This window comes from Ovis aries, chromosome 19, assembly GCF_016772045.2.
Source record: "Ovis aries strain OAR_USU_Benz2616 breed Rambouillet chromosome 19, ARS-UI_Ramb_v3.0, whole genome shotgun sequence".
Taxonomy (NCBI): domain Eukaryota; kingdom Metazoa; phylum Chordata; class Mammalia; order Artiodactyla; family Bovidae; genus Ovis; species Ovis aries.
The window spans coordinates 56,372,857-56,400,331 of NC_056072.1; the positions used below are offsets into that span (position 1 = coordinate 56,372,857).

Genomic DNA, 27,475 nt, shown 5'->3' on the forward strand with positions numbered 1-27,475 from the left:
GGAATAAACAAAATGTACTCTGCACACTCAATGGAATATCGTTCAGCCACAAAAAGAGTGAAATTCTGACATCTGCTACAGCATGGACGGACCCTAAGGACACTATGTCAAGTGAAATAAACCAGTCAGAAAAGGACAAATATTCTCTGAGAAATGAGATCCACTTATAGGAGACACTGGAGTAGGCAAATTCATAGAGACAAAAAGTATAAATAGAAGTTTCCAGAGGCTGGGAGAAGGTGAGAGAGGGGGGTAATTGCATAATGGGGACAGAGTTTGTTTAGAGTGATGAGAAAGTTCTAGAAACGGATAGTGGTGATGGTTATAGGACACTGTGAATTTACAAATGGTGCTGAATTATACACTTTAAATGGTTAAGTGGTAAATTTTATGTTACACACACACACACACACACACATCATCAGTCATCAGGGAAAGGCAAAAAAAACACAAGGAGGTACCACTTTTTCGTGGTATGTTGTTCAGTCATCGGTCATGTCCGACTCTCTTTGATCCCACGGGCTGCAGCACGCCAGGCTTCCCTGTCCTTCAGTATCTCCTAGAGTTCGCTCAAACTCATATGATGACACTATCTAACCATCTCATGTCTGTGCACCCCAATCCTCCCCACTAAAACACCTGCACTTAATGGATTCTGGGTGTGGGTCCTGATCCCCCACTTGCTCTGGCGGTGGGTTCTGAGAGGCTTTAGCCAGTTGGCACATCCTCACTCTTGGCTCAGGGCTGGGCCTGTGGCAGAGACACTAGTTGTTCCCCGGGATCTTTTTTTCCTTTTCTGGGTCTCTCTGACACGGCAGCCGAGGCTGTACACCAACTAATCCAGACTCAGCACTCAACAGAACGCACAGTCACCGGGTGGCAAGTCTCCCCAGAGGGACCCCAATCACCTCTCCTTTCCGTGTGCTACCCCACCACCACGGGGTGGGTGGCGGTGCCTATTTCCTCAACCCGTGACTCTCCCTTGGAATTGTGACTTATCTTGACCAATGGAATGTAACACAAGTGATGTGACTATCCCAGGCCAAATCTTTAAGAGGCCTGGCGGCTTCTGCTTTTCTTCCTGGAATTCAGGCTCCGGGTAAGAAATCTGACTGTCTTAAACCCCCTTTGCAGTGAGAAAGCCCAAGCTGGCTGTGCTGGGAAGCCAGGCAGAGAGAGGTCTGACCAGTCCCAAGTTTGGCAGCCACCCCAGCTGAGGCACCAGACAGGCAAGTGAAAAAGCATCTTGGACTTTCCAGCCACAGCAGATACCATATGAAGCAGAAGAATCACCCAGTGCAGCTCAGACCATCTTGAAAAACGATGAACACAATGAACTGTTGTGTTTTAAGCTGCCAACTTTGCAATGGTTTGTTACATTGCAACAGATCGCTGAGACAGAGATCTGTGCTGGATATATTAGCCAGGGTTCTCCGGAGAAACAGAACCAGTAGGAGATACTCAAATACCTTTATTTATTATAAAAGAATTGGTTCATGTGATTATGGGGGTGGTGAAGTCCCATGATGTGCAGTCTGCAAGCTGGAGCCCCTGGAGAGCCCCAGAGATTGAACCCGTGTCTCCTGTATTGACAGGCAGATTTTTGTTATTGTTTTTAACCACTGAGCACCAACGAAGCCCCAGTTTGGGAATTTAAAATGATGCTTTGGAAGAAGTTTGTGAGCTAAGTTCCCACTTCTGCATTCTTCAGCGGTTAAAGAAAGCTTGCGCTATTCCAGTCTTAAGAAGAAATAGCATAAAATAAAAATAAAAGATGCTTTGGAACCCAGTATCACTTCTGTGATATTCCTGCCTAAATGCACAGGCTGAGTTTGATCATGAAGAAATATCTAATAAGCCCAGATCAAGGGACATTTTACAAAACAACTGATCCAGACCCTTCAAAACCATCAGTGTCATACAATACAAAGACAGAGAAGTAGTTACAGATTAATGGAGGCTAAAGAGACGTCATAAATGAAGGTAAACACAATCAAATTTTCTTCAGTTACAGAGGACATCATTGGGACCATTGGCAAAATCTGAGTAAGGTCTGTAGATAAAACATTATTAATGTGTCACTGCTGCTGCTGCTGCTAAGTTGCTTCAGTCGTGTCTGACTCTGTGCGACCCCATAGACGGCAGCCCACCAGGCTCCCCCGTCCCTGGGATTCCCCAGGCAAGAACACTGGAGTCGGTAATGTGTCACTAGTAAGACACTATTAACGTATTGGTACTTGTTTCCCGGTTTTGATCATAGTACTGCAGTTACATAGGTTTTTAGCAAACATGGACTGAAGGACTGGAGGATTTAGGGTAACAAGGCATCATGTCTGCAGTCTGCTTTCAAAAAGCAGAAAAGTTATTTACCAGAGACTAGTGCTTAGTCACTCAGCCATGTCCGACTCTTTGCGACACTTTGGACTGTAGCCTGCCAGGCTTCTCTGTCCTTGGGATTTCTTTATGAGAGAAGAATAAAATAAATGTGGTAATATGTTAACATTCGGAAATCTGGTGAAAGGGATCTAGGAGTGTTTGGTTCTATGTTAGCAACTTTTCTTTAAGTCTGAAATTATTAAAAATCTGTTTATCTGAGATAATAGCTGGCCAGTTGCAGGGACTACAGGTTTTTGCTACAAACACAGGCAACCCAAAGGAAAATGGATTAAAAATTTTGATGAGACTCCAAATAAGAAGAAATCCAACTGGCCAATAAATATACACAGATGTACTTGAGCTCATTAATTATCAGGAAGTACAAACTAAAACGACAGTGAGATACCACTACACATTCATCGGACTGGAAAAATTCGTCTGACAACATCAACTGTAGCCCTGTGGAACGCTGGGAACAAACATCTGATGCCAGGTGGGAACGTACACTCATTTGTTCAACCGCTTCAGGAAATTGTTTAGCATTATCTCATAAAGTCAGAGATGCACACTGGTTGCCTGGCAGTTTCAGTCTGAGGTGTATAACCTCTTCACAGCAGCACTGTTCAAAATAGTCCCAGGCTAGAAACAGCCCATTGTCCATCAACAGGAGAATAGATAAACCGGAGCACAGTCACACACTAGAAAGTTACCCGGCAAGGAGAAAGAATGCACTTCTGCTGTATGCAATACTCAGATGAAACTTAGAAACGTAATATTGAATAAAACCATATGATTTTATTTAGATAACCCCAGACAGATAAACCAGAGCTCTGTTGTTTCGGGTACGTGTACAGGTAACAGAACCATGAAAGTGAAAATTATTGAGTCCTGTCCACCTCTGTGATCCCGTGGACTGTAGCCTGCCAGGTTCCTCTGTCCATGTAATTCTCCAAGCCAGAATACTGGAGTGGGTAGCTGTTCCCTTCTCCAGGGGATCTTCACAACACAGGGATCAAACCCAGGTCTCCCGAATTGAGGGCAGATTCTTTACTGGCAGATTCTTTACCGTCTGAGCCACCAGGGAAGCCCGGTAGTAAAACCATGAAGGAAAGTGAAAAAGGGATTACCTGAGCGTTGGAAGGGGTTTTTATCTGTAGAGGGAGGTGTGTGATGGGGGAAGGATTATTTTAATGTGTCCCAGGTGCTGTTAATGCTGTTTTTTTTACCGAGGTGGAGGTTACACTTCCTCAAGCTGTGAGTATATCTTGGATACTTTTCTACATATTATATTGCACAATAAAAAATTACTGAAATCAAGTATAAAAAAACAACAAAAAAGTAATCTTTGTTCTTTACTCAACTGAAAGTGCTATTACAGGGCATGAACGCAAGAGGGCGCTCTAACCGGAGAGCCTAGGGAAAGCGAGGTTTCCTGGCGACGGAGAGACAGCGAGCCGGTCTTCTCCTGAGAGTTGGGTAAGCAGTGCATTCTGATTCCTACACCTGCCAGGTGGGCCCAAGGTGCGCTTCTGGCACCTGGAGCGTCTCTGTTGGTTCTAAGATGAGAAGGGCTCTTCTTCCAAAGGCAAAGTAGGGTTTGCTGAGCTGGGGAGGCTGTGCCTTCGCGTCGCTGTGCTTTTTTCTGCTACAGTCAAGGTGGCCCTTCTCCGGAAAACTCCAAGCACGTTACATATACTGTTTCCCTCAAAAAAGAAAAGCGGAAAAAATTAAGAAAGGTCTTTGCTCATAGCCTTCGAAGCACAATAAAGAAGACTTTAAAGATGTGGGCCGTTGTTGGAAGTTTGCTTGGATTGTTGAAGTTTGCTTGGATTGTTGACAAAACAGAACGTTTTAAAATAAATTAGTAACAGGTACGTTTGAAGCTGAGTTGTTATTCAGTTGATTAGTCGTGTCCAACTCTTTGCATCCCCATAGTCTGCAGCACACCAGGCTTCCCTGTCCTTCAGTGTCTCCCGAAGCTTGCTCAAACTCGTGTCTGTTGACTTGGTGATGCTATCCAACCAGCTCATCCTTTGTCGCCCCCTTCTCCTCCTGCCCTCAGTCTTTCCCAGCATTAAGGTCTTTTCCAGTACACGCAGAATACATCGTTAAAAAGCGCTTTCCCATACTCTGTTTCACTTTATTTCCCAGTCACTCTGGTATCACTCCATTTTGTAGATGAAGAAACTCAAGCCCAAAGATGTTAAATGGTGAGAAGTCCAGAGCTTTCCTCCCATCTCCATTTACAAAAGAGCATTTACTATTTGTTTTGAAAGGGGAGAGGCTGTTGTCTCTAATAAAGAAATGAAAATTAAAACAACAGGAATATAACTTATTTTCTCCATCAGATTAGCAAAACTATTTTAAATCATAATCCCTCATACTGCAGAGGCTGTTTGGAAACTGGCAGTCTTTCCAGTACTTAGTGGCAGTGGAAACCAGTAGCCGCTCTTTGGAAGTGCAGCCTGGCAACACCCAGCAGGAGCCATAAAAATGTTTCTACCCTTGGATCCTGCAACCCCACTTCAGAGAACCTCTTTGAATAACATGATTTGAAATTTGGGGAAAAGTGTATGAGCAGCTATTCATGGCAGCGTTACTCATGACAGCAAAACATTGAAAACACAGAGGAAGAGTTAGATTGCCAAGGGAACCATCATAATTAAGTGACATTAATGCCTCTGTTTTTTAATGATAATTCTGAAGTCCGTGGCATCATGGGGAATGCTGCTGTGTAATATTAAATTTAAAAAAAAGAAGAAGCTACAAAATGGCCTGGATACTAATTAAGTTCATAACTATACTATATCCCATTGGTGTGGGGTAGAAGTAAAGTGGGGGAAAGAAAAGAAAATTAGGGAGGTGGGAATGCTTTTTTTTTTTTCTAAAATATATTTTACTGAAACATAGTTGGTTTACAAGGTGGTGTTTCTGCTGTACAGCAGAGTAATTCGGTTATTTATATATATGTATACACACACAAAAGAAAGATATAAAAGTTTTTATATCTTTTCCATTATGGTTTATCACAGGATATTGAATACAGTTCCTGTGCTATATGGTAAGACCTTGTTATTTATCCATTCTATATGCAATAGTTTGCATCTGCTAATCCCCAACTCCTAATCCATCCCCCCATGCTTCTTCATAACTTTTTTCTCCCCTTTCACTTCCACTCAGAATCTAATTTTTCTTATTCTTCATTTTTTTAGTGGAGTATTTTTGTCATATCACTTGGCAATATCATGCTGACATACTCCAGGAAAGTCAGAAAATATAACACTGAAATACCCCACTCACAAAAAGCCGTCTCTAATAACACTTTAGAACGGTGGTTCTTAAACCTGAATGTGCCTTGGTGTCACGTGGAGGGCTTGCTAAAACCCAGTTTGCTGAGCCCCATGGGGAATTTCTGATCCAGTAGGTGAGGGGTGGAGCTCAAGAATTTACGTTTTTACCAAGTTTGCAGGTGACGCTGCTGCGGCTGTCTCCAGACCACACTTTGAGGACCACTGCCTTAGTGTGTAGCCTTACAAAGTCTTTCTATGTGTCACAAGTCTAGACGCCTCACCAAAAAATGATGGCTGTTTGGGTTGTTTTTCCAGGAGCATTCTTGTGGCTTAATCTCTGAAGTATCCTTAGTTATTAATTATCTGATTAATTAAGATTGTCATCGTTATGAATTCATGTTATTAAAATTATTAGACTTCAGTTTCCAGTTCCAGAAGTGGAATCGTTGGGTCCGAAGACCTGTGTGGGGGACTCCCTGGAGGTCCAGTGGTTAGGGCTTTGTGCTCTTTTTAAAAAAGAAACTTTGTATTTTGTATTGCAGTATAGCTGATTAACATTGTTGTGATAATTTCAGGTGAACAGCAAAACAATTCAGCCCTACATACACGTGTGTCTATTTCCCCCCAAACTCCTCTCCCATCCAGGCTGCCACAACATTAAGCAGAGTTCCATGTGCTATACAGTAGATCCTTGCTGGTTATCCATTTAAAATATAGCAGTGGGTACATGTCCATCCCAAACTCCCTAATTATTCCTTACCCCGATCCTTGCCCCCAGCAACCATAAGTTCGTTCTCTAAGTCTGTGAGGACTCTATGCCTTAATTGCCGAGATGGCAGGTTCAATCCCTGGTCGAGGAACTAAGATTCCACAAGCCATGCTGTACAGCCAATAAAAAACCTGAGTGTTTTTCATGCTTTTAATATACCTTGTCAAACTGCCGCCATAGAATCTAATGTTGTCTTGTGCTGTGACAATGTGCCATTTCATTTAATCTGTAAACTTCATTAATTCATTCAGCACATAGTCACTGAATGATATTTTGTGTCAGGTATTTTAGAGACTCAGAGATAAACAAGAGGCACCAATCATGTGGGGTAGAGATTATTACTATTCCCATTGTACAGATGAGGAAACTGAGACCCATGAGCCCGGGAGATGACTTGGGTATGAAGACATGGAGGGTAGCTGAACCCTCTTAGGGCTGCTCCACCATTTGCACAAAAGAGTCAGTGTTGGCTCTAGGCAGGCTCATGCTGCCTTGTTCCACATGGAAGGGAATATTTTAATTTGGGGTGGCAACTCTCTCTCTCTCTCTTTTTTTTTTTCCATCACGCTCCTGGAAAAATCAAATGAGGAAACATCCTGGCATCTAGCTTAGGAAATAAACCTGATCCGAAAGCTGCCAGAAATAAAAGCTACCAAAACTTTCTCAACTGAGTTTGAGTTTTTACTCTGAAGAAATTAGCTAGAATTGGCCCCCCTCTGACTCCAAAGTTAGACTTGTTGGGAAAACTTCTAACAGAAAGCATGATAGACGTGCGTGGACATGTAGAAATTCAGTGACATCTTGTTTTTCACTTTCCTAAATGAGCTCTGATTACAGCTGTTGATTGGGCAGCTTAGTGGTGAAGTGCAAATATTTTGGTTTGACAAAGCAGAAGGTTTTATAATAAGTAAACTATCTTTTTTTTTTTTTCACTTGAAGCTTCAGTTTCCTCATCTGCCAAATGGGTCTAAGAATACTTTCCTCAGAGATCTCTATGTAGGAGCTAAAGGATTCAGGGAGTAGTGGTCCCCACCTGTCCCCTGCTTTTAAAAATATTCGCATTTATTTGGCTGTGCCAGGTCTTCGTTGCAGCGCACAGGTTCTTTGATCTTTGTTGCGGCTTCTTTTAGTTGAGGCGTGTGAACCTTTCACTGTGGCATGTGTGACCTAGTTCCTTGGCCAGGGATTGAACCTAGGCACCTTGCACTGGGAACGTAGAGTCCTCGCTGCTGGACCACGAGGGAAGTCCCCATCCACCCCCCTTTTAATTCAGGAATCGAACCCATGCAAAATCCAGGCGTTCCTGGAGCCTGACGCTGAATTCCTGCAAACCCAGCTGCATAACAGCCCCAAGTGCAGTTGCCACCTTGGATGTGGCAGGTCTGCTGTGCAGCTGAGCACAGCTTCAAGTTCATGGTATCCAGTCTGTGATCTAGCTTATGCATTCTTTTCCATCCCTAACAGGAAGAAGGGCCAGAAACAGTTCACTTTCATGTGGGGCAGACAACAATACACGTTGACCATCCAGCTCAGGCTCTGCTAACTCTCCCGCCCTCTGTCATAACACAGTCTGAAGGGACTGGACCATCTGGACACTCTGCAAAATAGCACACTGTTCCGCTCTGTTGGTGACATAGTGTGAACAGGACTCGATGAGCAAGAGGTGGTCCCAGAGGGTAGGAAATAAACCCTACAAGAATACAAAGACTCTGGAAGATGGTCAGTTGACCCTCGTAGGTTTCAGGGGCTCACCACGTCAATGGTTTGGGGGGTGTTCAGGTGGTCTGGGGCATGCCGGGATCACCCTTCCAAGGTAAAGGACATCTGATTGCATCTTGTACTTCCCACCATTCAGAAGGAAGCTCAGCACCCGGTGGACCTCTGCAGGCAGGAGCCCGCATGTCTGATACTTGGGAAATCTTATCCAACCTATTTTCTGAGTGATATGGAAGGCTTCCAGCTTTGAGCAGGTCCTGGGGAGAGAAGAGCTCTGTGGAAGCCTCAGGCTGTCCTGCATAGCAGTTCTGCCTCTTGGCCATATGACCTGGAAGAACCTGTGCTATGAGAGGGAAAAGATGCCACAGGTTTATGGCAAGCCCCCACAGGATCATCACCCAGCTCCCCAGAGTTCTGGAGCAAGGCCTTTCACTCTGTAGCTGAGAATTAGTACCCTCTGAGAAAGTCCTCCTGGCAGAGATGGAGCATGAAGTGAAGCCCACCCAGCCCCTCCTGCATGTATGCTTGGTCGTGTCTGACTCTTTGCAACCCCAAGGACTGTAGCCCACCAGGCTCCTCTGTCTATGGGATTTCCCAGACAAGAATACTGGAGTGGGTTGCCATTTCCCACCTCCAGGGGATCTTCCCGACCCAGGGATCAAACCCACATCTCCAGCATCTCCTGCATTGGCAGGCAGATTCTTTTCCACTGTGCCACCTGGGAGGCCCACACAGCATCTCACGCTGCCATCTGTCAGACCTCCCATGGCATGAGGTCAGGAGGGCATGACAGTCTGAAGCCAGATGGTGTGTCTGGGATGGGGCACAAGTAGGGCAGAAGGCACAAGTAAGCTGCCCAGGCAGGTGGCCAAGCCCACCATGTCGCCCACCAGTGCTGCACCCACGTGTCCCCTTCGTCTCACACCTGTGGCTGCCTGGGGCCCCCTGTGGCCACCTGACTAGGAGAGAAAGGGCCAAGCTTGAGCCTCAGATGGATCTGATTGGTGTGTGGGTAGAAGCTGAAAACAGAGGCTAGCCATAAAGCAACCTCATTCCGCAGTGACCCTCACAGACAATAAATGAGGCGGAAACTTCCCACTGGGCAGGGCTTCGAACAGATCACGTGGGCATCGCATCCACTCTGTGGGCAAAAGAAGCTGCCCGAGGTAAGAAGAAATATAGACTTACGGGCAGTGGGAAAAACGGGAAGGATAAATATTAAAGATTGGGAACAAGGAGGTCTGGAAAGCTGGACGTGGGTGGACCCACAGGCGTGGGCGCAGGGAGGGAAGGTCTTTGTGCCACGCATCAGCGTCCCGGAAAGCATTCATCACTGAAGAGGTGCTAGGTGACAAGCAGAAAGGGCAACTCAGCTACGTCAGCAGTTAGCTTCTGTCACTGATCCCCTCAGATTTGGCACAGTAGGCTCACGAGTGGAGCTTACGTGGCAGGAGAGAGGCTCTGCATTCTCTGAGAATGATTTGGGGGCTTCCCTGGGGGTCCATTGGTTAGTAATCCGCCTTGCAATGCAGAGGATTTGGGTTCAATCCCCAGTCGGAGAAATAAGATTCCACGCTCTGCAGAGGAAGGAAGCCCACACGCCGCTGGAGAGTCCATGCACCGCAACAAGAGATGCCACATGGCGCAACTAAGACCCAGTGTAGCCAGATATGTAGATCGATATTAAAAAGAGGGATGATCTGGCTACTGCCGCTGCTGAATGTCCAATTTTCCAGCAACAAAGATGAACGTGGAGCTGCCAACATGGCACCGTTCTTCAAGGAACTCACTCCAGTCACTCGGCGGCAAGTTGATTACAATGGACATCTTCTACTCAGGAGCATTTGTGTTGACTGGGACTGACACATACTTGGACCATGGGGTTAGCTTTCCTGGTTACAAGTTCTCAGGCAATCTAAAGATTTACAGAGCGTTTGATCCACTGACATTAGGTCTCAGAAAACATCACATTGGACCAAGGGATTCATTTTACAGCAAAGAAGGTACAGCTATAGACATATGACCATGGGACCCTCTGGAATGACCACACACCACATTGCCCAGGAACTGCTGGGTTGGGGGAGGCCTTGGGCTTCCTTTGTGGCCCAGCTGGTAAAGAATCTGCCTGCAATGAGGAAGACCTGGGTTCGATCCCTGGGTTGGCAAGATCCTCTGGAGAAGGGAAAGGCTACCCACTGCAGTATCCTGGGCTGGAGAATTCCATGGACTGTATGGCCCATGGGGTCGCAAAGAGTCAAACACGACTGAGCAACTTTCACTTTCGGACTTATGAGGAGTTCAGGGCTAAAATGTACATCCAAACCGTCAAACCAGGCCCCCAAAAGATAATAAGTTTTGGGTCTCTCTCCCAAACCCAGAAGTATTATCTCATTTCTACCCCCACAGACCTGTAAGAAGGAGGTGCATGCGTGCTAAGTTGCTACAGTCGTGCCCGACTCTTTGAGACCCTGTGGACTGTAGCCTGCCAGGCTCCTCTGTCCATGGGATTCTCCAGGCAAGAGTACTGGAGTGGGTTGCCATGCACCCCTCCAGGGGATCTTCCTGACCCAAGGATCGAACCCGTGTCCCTGGCATCTCCTGCTTTGGGAGGTGGGTTCTTTACCACTAGCGCCACCTGGGAAGCCCCAAGAAGGAGATACTTTAGTTCTTGAATACTCTCTGACTTGTATCTTTTCTGTCTTCCACACACGCAATAAATTCTGCCTGAAAGCTAATGTACCACCAGGCTCCCTTGAGGACCATTTGCCAAAAGCTTCTTCCCACAGACCTCCCTGGCCTGCCTGGAGGCTTTCTTGGTCAATACCTGGCAAGACTGCAGCCCTGCTGGGCCAAAGGCTCTGTCATCCCTTTCCCTTCCAAACATCCAGCGGACCACGATGCTAGCTTTCCAGAGTCATCAGCAAGACATCCTGGCAGGAAGTAGGCTCACACTCAGTTTCTGTTCTTCTCCCAGGTGGATTTTTAGCTCTTTTCAATCCAGCAGTCTCTAGGAAACTCTATCCTATGCCTCCAAAGGCATGGTCAGCAGAGCACTGAAGAATGATGAGTTTCTTCTCAGTAACAATCACTTCTCTCTTGTCTCCTAAGCAGATCTGGCTTTCCCGAGAAGTGGCAATGATGTCATTTGGAGGGGCCGCCTTACAGTGGGCTGTGCAGCCCCTGGCCTCTGGCTGAACCGCCTCGTCCTCTGCAAAGACCATGTTCTCACAGGCAACAGAGGTGAAGGAAACAGTCAGGAACCTAAAAAACTGTCTTTCCCCTTCATAGCCCCACCCCTACCCCACTCTGTAGATGCTGTTGTGATGGAACTTTGTATATTCAAGAATTGTTATATTAAAAATGTTTGATAGGTCGAAACTAAAACACTTTAGCAGGAAAAAAAAGGCAGAGATAAAACTCAGGGACCCACTTGAGGAAAAAATCGTTTTCCTCTCTCTTTCAGGATTCATCTTAAACCGAAACCATGAATGGGTGCTGCCTACAATACGCAGAAATAGCAGAGCTGGGGTGTCAGTAAGTAAAGTTCAGAGTGCCCCTGTCCCCGTACTCCGAGTGAGCCGTGGGGAGAATCTGGACTTCCCATCCTCACCGCCCTAGGCCCTGTGGGTCTCGAGGTCTGGGCTCCCAGCAAGGGGATGGTTCCACCAGGATACACAAGAATCCCACTAAACTTTCAGCTCTAGCCGCTACCTGATTGCTTCAGGTTCCTTGCGCCAAGAGACCAGCAAGCAGGAAGAGAAGTCAACCTCCAGGCAGATGAATCGACTATGACCTCAAGAGGAGACCAGGCTGCTGCCATACCACCGGACAGAGAAGAATGCATTCAACCTTCCAGGCGACCCTTGTGAGCGTTTCTTGGTTCTTCTTTTATATATATATATATATATATATAATTTTATTTATTTATTTTTGGCTGTGCTGGGTCTTCGTGGCTGTGCTGGTTTTTCTCTCCTGGCAGTGAGCGCGGCTACTCTAGTTGCGGTGCGTGGGCTTCTCATTGCAGTGGCTTCTTTTGTTGCAGAACACAAGCTCCAGGGCTTGTGGACTTCAGTAGTGGGCTCAGTGGTTGTGGTACATGGGCTTAGTTGCGCCGGGGCATGTGGCATCTTCCCAGACTAGGGATTGCACCCACATCTCCTGCATTGGCAGGCAGATTTTTTACCACTGAGCCATTAGGAAAGCACCCCCCGCCCCGGCAGGTGTATTGATCGTGACATCAGGAGGAAACAGGACTACTGTTATATGACTGGACAGAGAATACACTCGGTGGTCCAGATGATCCTCTGGACTGTTTCTTGGTTCTTCTTTGACCAATTTTGATAGTAAATAGACAGATGCAGCAACCATAACCAAGATGAGCATGGTGACCAGGGTCTCAGACCTCTCAGGGATGAAGGTCTGGGCTGTCTGGTTAGGTAAGCCACCTAGACCAGTAGCGGAGCCAGCTGAGGGTTGGGGGGGCATCTAGAATTGGTACTAGGAGGGAGATAATGATATACTACCTGGAGCGTGAGAGCTGTAGCTAATTCTACTAACTGAAAGTTTCCCCAGAAAAACCAGTGGATCAGAATCCTGGCAGAGATAGTCTGGGATAGTGTTTTATTTAATGAAGGAGAAGGTCCAGATGGTCCGGAACTGTAGTGAATGGTGTGGTGTGCATCCGGGTCTCCTGCAGGGCTGAGGCACCAGCTGCCAGGAATCTTGCCCTCTCATGACGGGGCTATCTTGTCCAAGGTTAGGACCCCTCCTTAGGGACACCCCCAGCCAGTCAGCCAGTGAGTAGCCAAATCAGGGGGTGGGGTGGTGGCGGCGGTGGTGGTTTAGTTGCTCAGTCATGTCCGACTCTTTTGCAACCCCATGGCCTGTAGCCCGCCAGGCTCCTCTGTCCATGGGATTTCCCAGGCAAGAATACTGGAGTGGGGTGCCATTTCCTTCTCTAGGGCGTCTTCCTGACCCAGGGATCAAACCTGTGTCTCCTGCATTGCAGGCAGCCTCCTGCATTGCAGGTGGATTCTTTACCACTGAGCAGCCGGGGAAGCCCCAAATCAAGGGTACCAGGGCTCAAAGCCCCGCTCTGTCAATTCAGGACAGCTCTGGAGGTCTCTCCTCCCTTGCAGGTGGTATTGCTGACAGCTCTTTTCAGTAAAGCTCCTGCATGCAATCCTCCTCAGAGTCTGTTTCCTGGGGAACCTGTCCCAACACACCATGCGCATCGTCAACCACACCAGTTAATATCAAACCAAGACGCCATGGTGGTCGTGCCAACTTTCATTCCTACCAGCAACGCCTGAGAGTTCCGTTTGTTCAGCATCCTTGCCAAATCCTGGTATTGTTTGGCTTTTTATTTATAGCCAGTCGGGTGGGTGTGAAATGGAATTTCATTGTGGTTTCAATGTGCATGTCCCTGATGACTAACGAGGCTGCGCGCTTCTTCGTGGGTTTGCCGGCCGCTTGGATGTTCACAGTTTGGGAACAGTCCCAGGTCCTTTGCCAGGACTGCTTTCAAACTCGTTCATTTAACGCTGCCCACGAAGGGAAGAAGTACAGGACTAAGCCCAAGGAGAACGTTTTACAAATAATTTTATGTATTTATTTATTTTTGGCCGTGCTAGGTCTTCGGGGCTGCACAGGTTTTTCTCTAGTTGCCATGAGCAGGGGCTGCTCTCTAGCCTTGGGGCAAGGGCCTCTCACTGCGGGGGCTTCTCTTGTTGCGGAGCGCGAGCTCGCAGTGCACAGGCTTCGGCAGTTGTGGCCCCCGGCTCTAGAGCACAGACTCAGTTGTTGTCCCGCACGGGCTTTGTTGCCGCACCGCATGTGAGATCTTCCCGGATCAGGGATCAAACCCAGGTCTCCTGCATTGGCAGCCAGATTCTTTAGCACGGAGCCACTGGGGAGGCCCCAAGAAGAACTTTAAATAGCTTTCCTGAGGGCCAGCAGTCTTGATGAATCTTTCGTCTTCCTCTCACCTGACATCCGAGCAGTGTGAGAGTTGGTGGACTGTTCCCTCCTCCCATCACCTTCTGCTCTTGGCTTCCCCGACAGTGCACAGGCCTAGTGTTCCCTGCCTCTCCGGCTGCCCCTTCTCTGTCCCCTCTGCAGGCTCGACCTCCTGCAAAGGCTCTACTGTGAACTGTTGGGGTTCCTCCAGGAGTAGCCCTTGGCCCTGTTTCCATCTTACTCTGACCTTCTTTGTCTCTTCCACGTCCACTCTCCCGCTTCCCTGCCTCCGGAAGCTGATTATGTGGGCACCTTGAGTGGGCTTGCCTGTTCTTCACTTTCGGATTGGACTAGTCACTGCTGCATAACAAGTTCCCTCACAATATAGAGGCTTAAGAATGCTACCATTTTATTCTCTCTTATGACGCCTTGGGTTGGCTGGGCTCATCTGGGGTCGCTTCTGCTCCATCTGCTGCGATGCCGTGGCAGGCCACTGGGGACTCAGCTGGAGCACCCAAGACGGCACCCTTGTGTCTCACGGCGCTTGGTGGGGATGGCCAGAAGTTTGGCTACAGCGAGACAGGGAAGCCTGAAGCTCTCTTTGCAGGTCGTTTCGGGGCCTCTCCTTCTCCATGAGCCCTTTCTCTCCTGTGGTCTTTCCGGTACAAGGGGCTTCTCAAACTGCAGAAGCTGAAACTGCCTGGGCCCCTTGATTTGTGAGCCCTGAGCTGGCACTGCATCACTCTGCCATCTCTGTTGATTACAGCAGGTCCTGGACCAGCCCAAATACGACACTGGAGGGGACTGGGCAAAGGCATGCATGCCGGGCACCATGATCCCTTCGGGGCCATCTTTGGAGGCTAGCCTCTTTGGAGACAATCTCCTACCCCGTCTCCAAGCTCCCCCGCTTGTGCAGAATGAATGTTTTCCCCCACTCCCCATGACCCCTAGATTCTCACCTGATTTCAGCCCCAAGGGCAGGGCGGAAGTCTGGCTTCTCAACCAGTTGTTGATGAGGCACTTGGGCCAGACTCCCCTTGATCTGAAGGCCTGGGGACTAGAGAGAAGTCATCTGCCCCCCGTACCTGGCATATAAATGAGACAGGAACTGCAGCACCGCAATGTACATGCCATTCAGAAGGGGAGGCAGCGCAGTCACAGGTGCATCGCAATTCTGAAATTCTGCTGGGTGCAGTTCTCCGTGCGCCAGAGCTGAGGAATGTGTGTTGACTGGGGCTCAGTTCTGCTCCCTGGGAAGGGTTCTGCTTGGCTCCACCCTCTGAGTCATCCTTCTTTTCCTTAAGAAAAGGTTCCTGTTTGCCTGATTCCTGCCCTTAGGCACTTGGGAGTCACAAAGGCCATGCTGTTTTATCATGTTTCTTTTAAAATTTTTAATCTTTTTTTTTAACCCTTTGACCCCCTTCACCCATAAAATTACATATAATGCATGTCTATATATATGTATTTTTATTTTACATACAGTTGGCCCTCCATACGCAGATTCCACCATCCGTGGGTCAAAAATATTTGGGAAGAAAATTCCAGGAAGTTTCAAAAAGTGAAACCTGAATTTGTTGCACTCCAGTGACATTTTTTTTTTTCCCCTGCAAAAAGCTTTCTTGTTTCCATTTGGCCTGCAGTTTGGGAGAGGGCGCCAGGGCAGTTAAAAAGCTGCCTAGTGGCTGCAGGCAGGAGCCGTGATACCAGGAGTTTGCCCGAGAGGCTTCCAGTTGTTCTGGAGGGTGATCCTTGCAGAGGTTAGGCAGGTGGTCACCCTTCTTGATGATTTTCACCTCCTGACCCAGGAAGAGGCTCTCCAGGAAGTCACGGAGGTGGCGTCTGTGCAGACAGAACTCAGAACTTGCAGATCCCAAAGGGCCCAGTTCAGGTTCTTCTCCGGGACCCTAATGGCTTGCCAAGCATCCAGGTTTTATCAATACCTCACTCATCTTGGGACGGCTCCTGCGTGTCCTGGAAGTGTGAGAGGCAGCCACCTGCATCTGCAAAAGACACTCTGCACCATCATGTCTCTCTTCCTCCGACTCGCCCAAGAAGTGGTCCACGCCCTCCAGAGCCATGTGGTCACTGGTGGAAATAGACGCCCAGAGAGACGTGGGTGTGGGAGGCCCGAAGATGCATGTTGACGGGGCGGGTGATGGTGGCCTCCACCACAGTGGAGTAATTCTGAGGAATGCGGGAGCTCCATTGATCTGCAATAAGGAGCTAAGATCAGAGCTTGGCATTGGCTGGTCCTGGAGGCCGAGGATGGCTGAGAGATTGGTGCCAAAGGTTGTGGCTAGGAAAGAGGTTGGAGGGTGGCCGAGGCTGGAAGAACAGGTGTCCCTTGTTCTGTTCAGTCCAATCACTGTAGAAATCAGAGACAGATTTCCGGGATTGAGGTGCACACCCCGCCTCCACTAAAAACTATTTACTGTTGTATTTACAACAATTTATATAGCATTTACATTTTATTAGGTATCACAAGCAATCCAGAGAGGATTTAAATTGTATGGGAGGATATGTGTAGGTTATATGCAAATACTAGGCCACTGGGAAGTCACGGAGTTGGCGTCTGTGCAGACAGAACTCAGAACTTGCAGATCCCAAAGGGCCCAGTTCAGGTTCTTCTCCGGGACCCTAATGGCTTGCCAAGCATCCAGGTTTTATCAATACCTCACTCATCTTGGGGCGGCTCCCGCGTGTCCTGAGGTTAAGACTTCACTCTCTAATTCAGGGGGTGCGGGTTTCATCCTTGATTGAGCAGCTAGGATCCCACATGTCTCGGGGCCAAAACCCCAAAACATAAAACTGAAGCAATATTTACCAAACTCAATAAAGACTTCTAAAAAAATGGTCCACATAAAAAAATAAATCTAAACAAAAACTCAAACCCAAACACTGCAAATACCTGGCCATCGTATATGAAAAGATTTGAGTATCAGTGGATTTTGGTATCCATGGGGGTCCTAGAATGAATCCCCCATGGATCCTTAGGGACAACTGTATACATATAATAGCTCTGTTCCTCTCAGTCCGAATTAGTAAAATGAAAGCTTTTGTGCATTTCCTATGTAGTAAATGATCTACTTCGTTAGGCAAAAGCCACAGCTTTCCCAAGCGTTTCTTCCAAACCCAGACCCTCTGGTCCACATGCAGGTTGCTAAGGGACACACCTTCTGAGATCCCTAGAAGCATGTTGTCTGGCCAAGAGGCCCTATCTGTGTACCCTGAAACGCATCTAAGGTCTTAAGAAGGGGTCTTGTGTCTGCATTTCGGATCTGATCTTGACCTGAAGGCCACCTCTCACAGGCAGCACCCTGGCTTGGATCTTCGCCACCTGGTTCCTTCCTTCCCCCGGGTTCTTATTTCCCTTGAGAATTTTTAGGGGGCTTAGAGGTTGGAAATGAGAAACAGTCTCATGTTCCAAACCTACCAAGTTTGAGATAAGAAGCATTTCCTCTAGATTCCAGAGGAATACAGAAAAGCTCTTTCTCGGTCTCATCCTCTCTCCATCCCTCAGTTGAGATGAACCAGTTGGCTCTTTCAGCATTCTGCCTTGACCTCTCCTCAGCCAGAGCAACGAGTCCGTGAACTTTATTTTCTGTTTTCCGTGTTTTTACAGGGAACACTGAATTCTTCAGTCAATACATAAGTTGGGTCCCCTTTCCTCAAGCTCCCATAACAATTCCCTCACAATCTCATAGATTCCAATACAGCCTCTTCAAGGCCGCCCATATTCTGCCCCCTGCCCTGTTCCTAAGCCAGTGTCCCATGTTTTCAGTGGTATGTATGAGAACCCCAAGTAGACAGCAATGCCTCGTATAGACACACATAGGCTGTATCTATGGCTGAATAGCAATCCCAGCAAAGTTGAAAACAGCAGCAATTTATAATCTTGCAGTTCTGTGGACTGGCCAGCTCAGCTCCCCATGGTGTTGGCTGGGCCAGCCATCTTTTGCGGCCCCGTGGATTATAGCCCACCAGGCTCCTTTTCCATAGAATTTTCCAGGCAAGAATACTGGAGTGGGTTGCCATTTCCTACTCCAGGGGAGCTTCCCAACCCAGGGATTGAACCCTTATCTCTTTTGCCTCCTGCATTGCAGAGTCTTTACCCCTGAGCCATCGGGAAAGCCAGAAAAAGGTGCTACTTAGAACAACAACAAAAAAATATCTGTAGGCAGGAACAGTGGCTCTTGACCCTGGCTGTGTACTTGAATCACATGGGGAAATTTTTTTTAACATATCAGTGGCCAGACCTGCCCCCGGAGGTTCTGATTTAATTCATCTGGTTTAGTGAGTGGACATTCGTTTTTCTCGTAACTCACTAGGTGATTTGAAGGTGCATGTAGGGCTGAGAACTACTCTGCGAAAGGAAATGCCTGTGTTGGAGGGGCTGGGAAGAGGGATACGGTGACCAGCCATCCCAGTTTTCCCAGAACTGCCCCAGTTTTAGTCCTGAAAGTCCAGTATCCTAAGAAGCTCCCTCAGTCCTGAGTAAACTGGGCCACCTGTCGGGTAAATGATATGCAAATATTGATTCGTGGTACCTACAGTTAGGATTTCCTTCAAAGTGCCAGGTTTGAAGCCAAAGTACTTTTAAACTTAGGAAGTAAAGAGCAAAAAGCTGCCTACTGTGGCCAACAGAGTCTGAAATGTACAGGAGACCGAGGGCAGGGATACAGTTAGTTAGGGCAGCATCTCTCAAACCTTGGTGTGCTTGAGACTCACTGCAGGGTCCTGTAAAATGCTACCTCTGACCAGCAGGTCTGAGGTGGGTCTGAGACTGTGTGTTTCTAACAGGCTCCCAGGTGATTCCGAGGCTGCTGGTCAGGGACAATGTGTGGAGGAGCAAGAGTCTAGAGAGATGTAACTTCTCTCTCTCTCTTTTAATAGAAAACCGCAATCACAGAAAAATAACCAAACTGGTCACATGGATCACAGCCTTGTTAACTCAATGAAACTATGAGCCATGCTGTATGGGGCCACCCAAGACGGACGGGTCACGGTGGAGAGTTCTGACAAAACGTGGTCCACTGGAGAAGGGAATGGCAAACCACTTCAGTATTCTTGCCTTGAGAACCCCATGAACGGTATGAAAAGGCAAAAAGATATGACACTGAAAGATGGACTCCCCAGGTCGGTAGGTGCCCAGTATGCTACTGGAGAAGAGTGGAGAAATGACTTCAGAAAGAATGAAGAAATGGAGTCAAAGTGAAAACAACGCCCAGGTGTGGATGTGACTGCTGACAGAAGTAAAGTCAAGGAGACCCAACCAGTCCATCCTAAAGGAAATCAGTCCTGAATATTCATTGGAAGGGCTGATGCTGAAGCTGAACCTCCAATGCTTGGCCACCTGATACGAAGAGCCAACTCGTTGGAAAAGACCCTGATCCTGGGAAAGATTGAAGGCAGGAGGAGAAGGAGACGACAGAGGATGAGACGGTTGGATGGCATCACCGACTCAATGGACATGAGTTTGAGTAAGCTCCGGGAGTTGGTGATGGACAGGGAAGCCTGGCATACTGCTGTCCATGGGTGTGCAAAGAGTCGGACACGACTGAGTGACTGAACTGAACTGATATGTAATTTTACTTATTTTTGGCTGCACCGGGTCTTTGCCGCTGGGCGGGCTTTGCTGTGCTTGTGGTGAGCCAGGGCTACTCTCGAGTTGAGGCGTGTGGCTTCTCTGGCTACGGCAGCTTCTCTTGTTGCGGAGCATAGACTCTAGGTGTGCGGGCTTCACTAGTTTTGCAGCAGGTGGGCTTTAGAGCACAGGCTCAGTAGTTGCGGTACACGGGCTCAATTTGCTCCACATGGGATCTCCTTGGATCAGGGATCGAACCCATGTCTCCTGCATTGGCAGGCAGAATCTCTATCACTGAGGCACCAGAGAAGCCCTGTAACTTCTCTCTTACAACACATATAACCTTGAGGGAATTCCTTCTTCTTTCAGACCTTTTGATTTATCAGGTGTACATTGGGGATACTAATCCCCTCATCACAGGGTAACACCCAGGAGTTTTCACACTAGAAGTGGGCTGTTGTGAAGATTCAGAGTGCCTGGATATAAGCCGTCTTTCCAACCTCATCGTCACCCAACTTTAGCCTCTGATGGTTGCAGGGCTCTGATTGGTTTCTTAACAGTTAGCAGGATCCTTCATGGGGAGCAGGCACTTCAAGAGCAGTTGCTGACGTGTTCAGAGGGATGCTGAGTGGAGGCAGATGACTGCAAGCCAGTGCCAGGGCATGGGGCCAGCTGCACCTGGGATCTAACCATCTGTGCGCCCTGCGGAGAAAAACCTCATTTCATTTAGAGACATGTTGGCAGTCAACATTTTTTATTTCAAGGCAAAAAAAAAAAAGAGAGAGAAGTGCTACAGGGAGAAAGTTTTTCTCTTAATCACTATTGTCAGAAAGTTCAGGTTGGAGGAAATGTTAAAGAAGGAAAGTATGAAACATAAATAGCCTCAGAAGTACTGTCTTTGGAATCAGCAATTCTGGTTCCATCACACACTATGCTGTATGACCTTGGATAAATTGCTCCCGCTCTCTGAGCCTCGGTGACTCCTCTGTAAAATGAAGACGAGAATCCCTATCTAGTTAGCTGGTGCCGCCTCCCTTCCACCATGGCTATCTGTGACTCATCCTGTCTCTCTGTCTGCTGCTGGGTGTCAGGGCTCCTCTGGGGAGCCAGGGCCATTGAGGCTGCAGGCTGACAGCCTAGGGCCAAAGGGCTCTACAGACCCTTCTTGTCATTGTTTAATTTGTTCTTGTTGTTCAGTCACTAAGTTGTGTTTGCAACCCCGTGAGCTGCAGCGCAGCAGGCTGCCCTGTCCTTCACCCTTTCCCGGAGTTTGCTCAAACTCATGTCCATCTAGTCAGTGATACCATCCAACCATCTCATCCTCGGTCACCCCCTTCTCCTCCTGCCTTCAGTCTTCCCCCAGCACCAGGGTCTCTTCCAATGAGTTGGCTCTTTTGCATCAAGTGGCCAAAGTATTGGAGCTTCAGTTTCAGCATCCGTTTCATGAGCCAACACTAAACTTTAAGAGACTTGCAATAAAATCCTGGAGTCACAACTCTTTCAGAAAATGCTTTGGATCTTAAAACACTGCAGCCTGGACTTCCCTGGTGGTCCAGTGGTTAGGAATCCGCCTGTCCATGCAGGGGGCAAGGGTTGAATCCCTGGTCTCAGAAGATCCCAAATGCCAAGGAGCAACTAAGCCCACATACCGGAACTACTGAAGCGCTCGCGCCCTAGAGCCTGTCCTCTGCAACAAGAGCAGCCCCCGCAAGAGAACTGCATGTACTACATCTGGAGAAAGTGCGTAGCAACTCAGGCCCAGCACAGCCAAGGAAAGCAGCCCTCTGCAGCCCCTTCCTGCCACAGTTGCGTACTTTGCTGATTGCCACAAGCCTTACCCCTTGGAGTCCTGATAGCTGCTGACCTCTCACACTTGCTGGGGCCCTGGGGGCTTTGCTTTTGCATCCCTTTTTATTTCCTCTGCGCTCTGAGGTGTTGGCTACTGGCAGGCTTGTTACAGTGTTCCCGATGCTGCCTCAAGCACTTTTAATGAGTTCATCCTCCTGCCCAGCCTATGAGATAGATGCTATTATTAGCCTCCAATTCCGTAAGTGAGGAAACACACAGAGATGCTAGGGGAGCTACCCAAGGTCACACAGCTGGGAAGTGGCAGTGCTGGGGCTCCGGCTCCTGAGTGGTGTGCTGTCAGCCTCGATACGCGCCACCTCTGCCAGAGACACTGAGCCCTTGCTCCTCCTTATTTTTCTCAAACTATTGTTTGTTTTTCTGATGATAATAAAAATACATGCTCATAAAAAAACACAAACGGGAACATGTAAAGAAACAAGTAAAAAAAAAAAATGTCTCAAACTTTCACTCCCAGCCCCTCCCTAGAAGTAGTAGCATTTGGGGGTCATGTTAGCAGATGGTCACAAGTATGTGTAATACAAGATGGGGTATTATCATCTGTATGTACTGAAAAGCTACAATGATGAGAGAATGATCTAGAACTCACACAGGGAGCCATTCGGGTGGGTTCAGATCTGCCAGCCTTTGTCCTCTGCCTGTGTGACCCTGGGCACTTCAGTTTTCTGCAAAATGAGAACCTCCTAGAACAGCAGGCTTAAAAACTTAATTGAGATAACAGAGGAGAAATGCTTAGCATGGTTTCTGACAGCCAGTGAGCACTCCCAAAAATCTAGTTGTGATTATGATTCATGGCTGATGGGAGCTCTTCCGGTTGGGAGCCACAGGGCCACGGAAAATTCATTCTCTGGCCACGGAGAGAAGCAAAGAGTGAAGGTTGCAGATGGTCTGAAGGCTGAAGGGAGACACCCAGCATGAAAGCCCGGCCTGCCGTCATGACCTGGAGGACCAGGAGCAGCTTAGAAAGTGAAGTGTGTGTTGGAGGTCGGGGGACAGGATATGGATTGGGTACTGGGGTGGGGCAGGGGCTGGAGGAGTCCTTGGGGTAAAGACCTAGGACCCCGCCCTTGATGGGGAACCCTCTCTCGAGGGCCGACTGTACTGGGTCCCCCGGTCTGGATAATCACCCGGGCGCTGAAACTCGCCCAGCAGTCTCCTCCCTCCGAGTAAATAGGTGTTGCTATTCTAAGCCGGCCTGAGAGAAAAATACTTGCTTTGCTTTGGAAGGATTTTTTTTTTTTTTTTTTTTTTAAGCCGTGAAAATAACAGGGCAGTAGGCTGACTATTTTAGGTTGGGGCCTTTGGCTGGCTTTCAAAGGCCCGGCCCAAATGAGATCTATTTAGAAACAGGTCGCGCTGCACACTCCGCACGCGTTGATCGTCCGGTAGAACAAGCCTGGATGGAGGCGTCCAAGAGACTCTGGGGCGCGGACCCGAGCAGCAGCGTTGGAGGGAATTGCGGGCCGCTGTTTACCCCGGGACTGTAAACGCGAGGCAGGCCTCTCGCTCTGAGGCTCTGCGCTCTTCCCACACCTGCTCCGCCCCGCCCGGCCCGCCACCCCCGCTGTGAGTTCTCAGGGGGCGGAGCCCACAGTCTGCCTGTCTCTCCACTTTAGGAATCCCGGGTCAGGGTGGGATTGGAATATGGGGAATGCTCCCCACCTTCTCTATAAATCAGCGGGGTAGGCGGCAGCGTCGGGGCCAGGGAGGAGCCTGCCCTCTGGAACAGGGCTGAAATTTTCCACTCTCAGTGGGTCACAGGGTGCCTCTGGGGACTGAGAAAGACACTCCGGAGGTGCCGGCCTGAGATGGAGTAGAAATAGCCCAAGCCGAGGAGACTGGAGTCTTGACCCTGGCCCTTTCAAGCTGTGTGATCTTGGAGAGGTAACTTAACCTCTCTGATTCTTTGTTTTCTTTTTGGTGAAATGGAGCTTCTAAAAGCAAACCTAGGGCTTCCCTCATAGCTCAGTTGGTAAAGAATCCACCTGCAATGCAGGAGACCCCGGTTCGATTCCTGGGTAGGGAAGATCCCCTGGCGAAGGGATAGGCTACCCACTCCAGTATTCGTGGGTTTCCTTTGTGGCTCAGCTGGTAAAAAAATCCGCCTGCAATGTGGGAGTCCCGGGTTTGATCCCTGGGTTGGGAAGGTCCCCCGGAGAAGGGAAAAGGCTTACCCACTCCAGCATTCTGGCCTGGAGAATTCCATGGACTAAGTCCATGAGGTCACAAAGAGTCGGACTTGACCGAATGACTTTCACTTTCAAAGCAAAGCTTACAGGACCAACGGGAAAGATTTAAGAAGGTACGGTATTTAAAAACATCTAGCAGAGGAGCCTGGTAGGCTGCAGTCCACGGGGTCACTAAGAGTTGGGCACACTGAGCAACTTCACTTTCACTTTTCACTTCATGCATTGGAGAAGGAAATGGCAACCCACTTCAGTGTCCTTGCCTGGAGAATCCCAAGAACAGAGGAGCCTGGTGGGCTGCCGTCCATGGGGTTGCACAGAGTCAGACACGACTTAGCAGCAGCAGCAGCACATGTGCAGTGGCCGCCAAATCTGGAAGCACAGAGTTTTTAAGAATCAGTGGTTTGTTGATTACACACAAAAAAATTTTCTTCCAAATGTTAGGGTCACCCTGTGGTGGTAATAATATATGGTTCTTACCATGTGGCAGGCACTGTTCTAAATGGTTTACATATATAAACACATTAAGTAAGTGTTAGTTGCTGAGTCGTGCCTGACTCTTTGCGACCCCCATGGACTGCAGCCCACCAGGCTCCTCTGTCCATGAGATTTTCCAGGCAGGGATACTGGAGTGGGTTGCCATTTCCTTCTCCTGGGGATCTTCCCAACTCAGGGATTGAACCTGGGTCTCCTGCATTGCAGGCAGATTCTTTACCGACTGAGCTACAAGGGAAGCCCCATAAACTCATTAAGTCTTCATAACAACCCTATGAAGTAGGTGCTATATTATCCCCATTCTATAGATGAGGAAACTGAGGCTCAACATTAAACGACTTACCCAGGATCATACAGCTAGCAAATGGCAGAACCAAGAATCAAACTCAGATTGTTAACCTTTACACTTTAGTTAACCATTTGCTAGAATCCCTTTTTCAAATACAACTGATGGCTTGACCCTCGGATAATGCTAATAGGTAAAAATATGACCCGGACAATTATGACCCCCAACACTGCAAAGAATCTTAAGAGGTAACCCAGCAACTGTGGTCTTGACCTTCTGCCTTTGTCAGTCAAGAATAGACTGAAAACATTTGGGAGGTAATTGGCAACTTTCTTTCTTTTTTTTACTTTGGTCCAAGCTGTCTCACCTAACAGTGTGGTTTCTCTTATTAGGGTGGTGGCTATATTTTTATATATTTCATTTATTTGCATGTTCCCTCCTGTGACTTGTCTGTTCACATCTTTTGACTTTTTCTACCTGGTCTTTTCTTGCTGATTTTTAGAGCTCTCTTTATTAAAAGAAATGAATCCTTTGTCTGTGAATTGAGTTGCAAATATTGTTTCCCAGTGTGCCATTTGACCTTTGATTTTGCTGAAAGTATTTCTTATGGTGCTGAAAGTTGACTTTTGTGTGGTTCAGTGTATCAATTTTTTATAGCTTCTGGCATTTGTATATATTGTTTAGAAATGCCTTCCCTGCACTGAGAAACATTTGTTTCCATGTTTACCTTTAGTATTCTTAGGGTTTCTCTTGTTAACGTTTAAATCTTTCAGTCATTTGGGTTTTATTTCAGTGTAATTTGCAAGCTAGAGATCAAACTTTCCCCTCTTTTTTTTCTAGATGGTAGGAAAACAGAACTTTTCTTCTACATGCCTGGCATGTCCACATGTATCATTGGGATCATCTCTGCCCCATTCTCCTTGGGTCCAATTTTAATAGGAAAATTTGGCCTTAGTTTGGCACATTCATTTCCTGGGCTGACACAGCAAAGTACCACAGACTGGGGCCGGGTGGGTACATAAAGCGATAGAAAGATACTGTCTCACCGTTCTGGAGGCCAGAAGTGTGAAATCAGGGTATCAGTGGGGCTAGGCTCCTCTGAGACTCTGGGTCACACCCTTCTCTGCCCTCTCTTAGCTTCTGGTGGTGGTCTCAATCCTGGATTAGTAGCTGCATCACCCCAGTCTCCGGTCCTGTTGCCACATGACCTTCTAGGAACAAACACTTGCAGTAAATGTATAAGAAGTTAATTTATTTGTTGTAAAAAATAATTCAACATATTAATTAAAAAAAATACTGATTCTCCAACAGTCAAAGGTCACAAACAAGCAAGCCAGAAAACAGGGAATATAGATGTGGGGAAATACTCACCTGCTGATTAATGAAAAATATATAACTTAACACAGTGACTTTGCTTTTTTCTAATACCCAAAAGGAAAGAAACCAACAACTTAGACAGGCCAAGAAATGGTGAAACTGGCAATCTCAGGTACCACCAATCACTGGAACCTTCTGGAAAACTCGTTGGCAATACAGATCAAGGGTCATGTAAATTTTTATTCCAATTGACCCAGTAATTCTACTTCTGGGTCTGTATTCTAGAGGAATCATCCTAAGTAGGGAAAAAGCTATTTGAAAAGGCAGAGGGGCTTGCCTGGCAGCCCAGTGGCTAGGACCCCACACTTCCATTGCGCAGAGCACAGATTCAGCCCCTGAAAGGGGAACTGAGGTCTGGAAAACCAGACCCCACAAGCCATTTAGTGGGGCCAAAAAAAAAAAGTAGAAAAAAAGGGACATTTATTGTATCCATGCTAAATGCCAAGCTCTTCCCAAGCTTTTCTCATTTAATTCTCTCCATAGGTGGCGCTAGTGATAAAGAACCCACCTGCCAATTCAGGAGATGTTAGAGACTTGGGTTTGATCCCTGGTTGGGAAGATCCCCTGGAGGAGGGTACAGCAACCTACTCCAGTGTCCTTGCCTGGAGAATCCCATGGACAGAGGAGCCTGGTCGGCTATAGTCCATAGGGTTCCAAAGAGTCAGACAGGACTGAAGCGACTTAGCACGCAGCACGTATAACCTCCTGAGGTCAGCATTCTTAGCTCCATTTACTGGCAAGGAAACCGAGGTTCTGTTAGGCCTTGTCCAAGGTCACACAGCCTCTAAGTAAGCTCCCCATGGCTCCTTGGGAGGCAGAGCACCCCGGCTGCTCACCCATCAGCTACACGTGGGAGGTGGGGCCAGGGGTTCCACTGAAGGGTCTCTTAAGACTTCTCTGAGCTTTTATAAATCTATTTATTGCTGTAAGTAAACCTCAGGAAGGATAAATACAGAACTGAGTAAGAATTGTGCAAAAAATATTAGACACCCTTCATTTCCCCCTTCGGCTTTGGAACTTTCAGCCAAGATTAATCTTTGTTTTGGATTTTCATTTTGGGTATATTGGTGCTTTCTGAATTAAGATGAGCTATTTGCTGTGTTTGAGAACCTATTTATTCCCTGGACAAATACATTGTGATGATTAAAAATGCAGGTTCTATATATGGGAGTTCCTTTTCTCTTTGTTTGAAATTGTATCAAAATAGTTTTTTTTTCTTCCCCCTTAAAAATAGAGGTGGGTGGGGTCAGACTGCTTCACTTTCTCCCGGAGCTCACCTGCTATTAGCAGCGTGTTCGTGTCCAAGTTCCCTTGTGTGTGAAACAGAATGGCGCTGGTGCCCATCTCACGGAGTCGTTACAAGACGCAGTGTGATTTACTACCCTATGCCTCATGGTATCATCATAGTTAGCTTTCAGTCACCATCACTATTAATTCCCTTCTTCTCGACCAACTTGCTTTGGAGTTGTCTGCCTTCCGAAATTGTCTCTGAAGAAAAGCACTGACTTTCCTGATGGAGCAAACGTGGACAGGACACCAACATTACTAGAAAGAGTCCCAAGAGGAAGATAA

At 47.6% G+C, this 27,475-nt stretch overlaps 3 long non-coding RNA genes across 3 annotated transcripts; 2 read left to right on the forward strand and 1 right to left on the reverse strand.

The window, feature by feature from the left end:
* Nucleotides 1-3,151: 3,151 nt before the first annotated feature.
* Nucleotides 3,152-15,361, reverse strand: LOC121817271 (uncharacterized). The gene is made up of 2 exons (XR_006057110.2): nt 15,069-15,361; nt 3,152-4,079 (listed from the first exon to the last, which is right to left on the reverse strand). It is a non-coding gene; the product is annotated as an uncharacterized LOC121817271 (long non-coding RNA).
* On the forward strand, nt 7,787-12,010 carry LOC121817272 (uncharacterized). The gene is made up of 3 exons (XR_006057111.2): nt 7,787-11,391; nt 11,615-11,685; nt 11,876-12,010. It is a non-coding gene; the product is annotated as an uncharacterized LOC121817272 (long non-coding RNA).
* Nucleotides 13,171-27,066, forward strand: LOC132658191 (uncharacterized). Its single transcript, XR_009597461.1, has 2 exons — nt 13,171-13,498; nt 19,003-27,066. It is a non-coding gene; the product is annotated as an uncharacterized LOC132658191 (long non-coding RNA).
* Nucleotides 27,067-27,475: the final 409 nt, after the last annotated feature.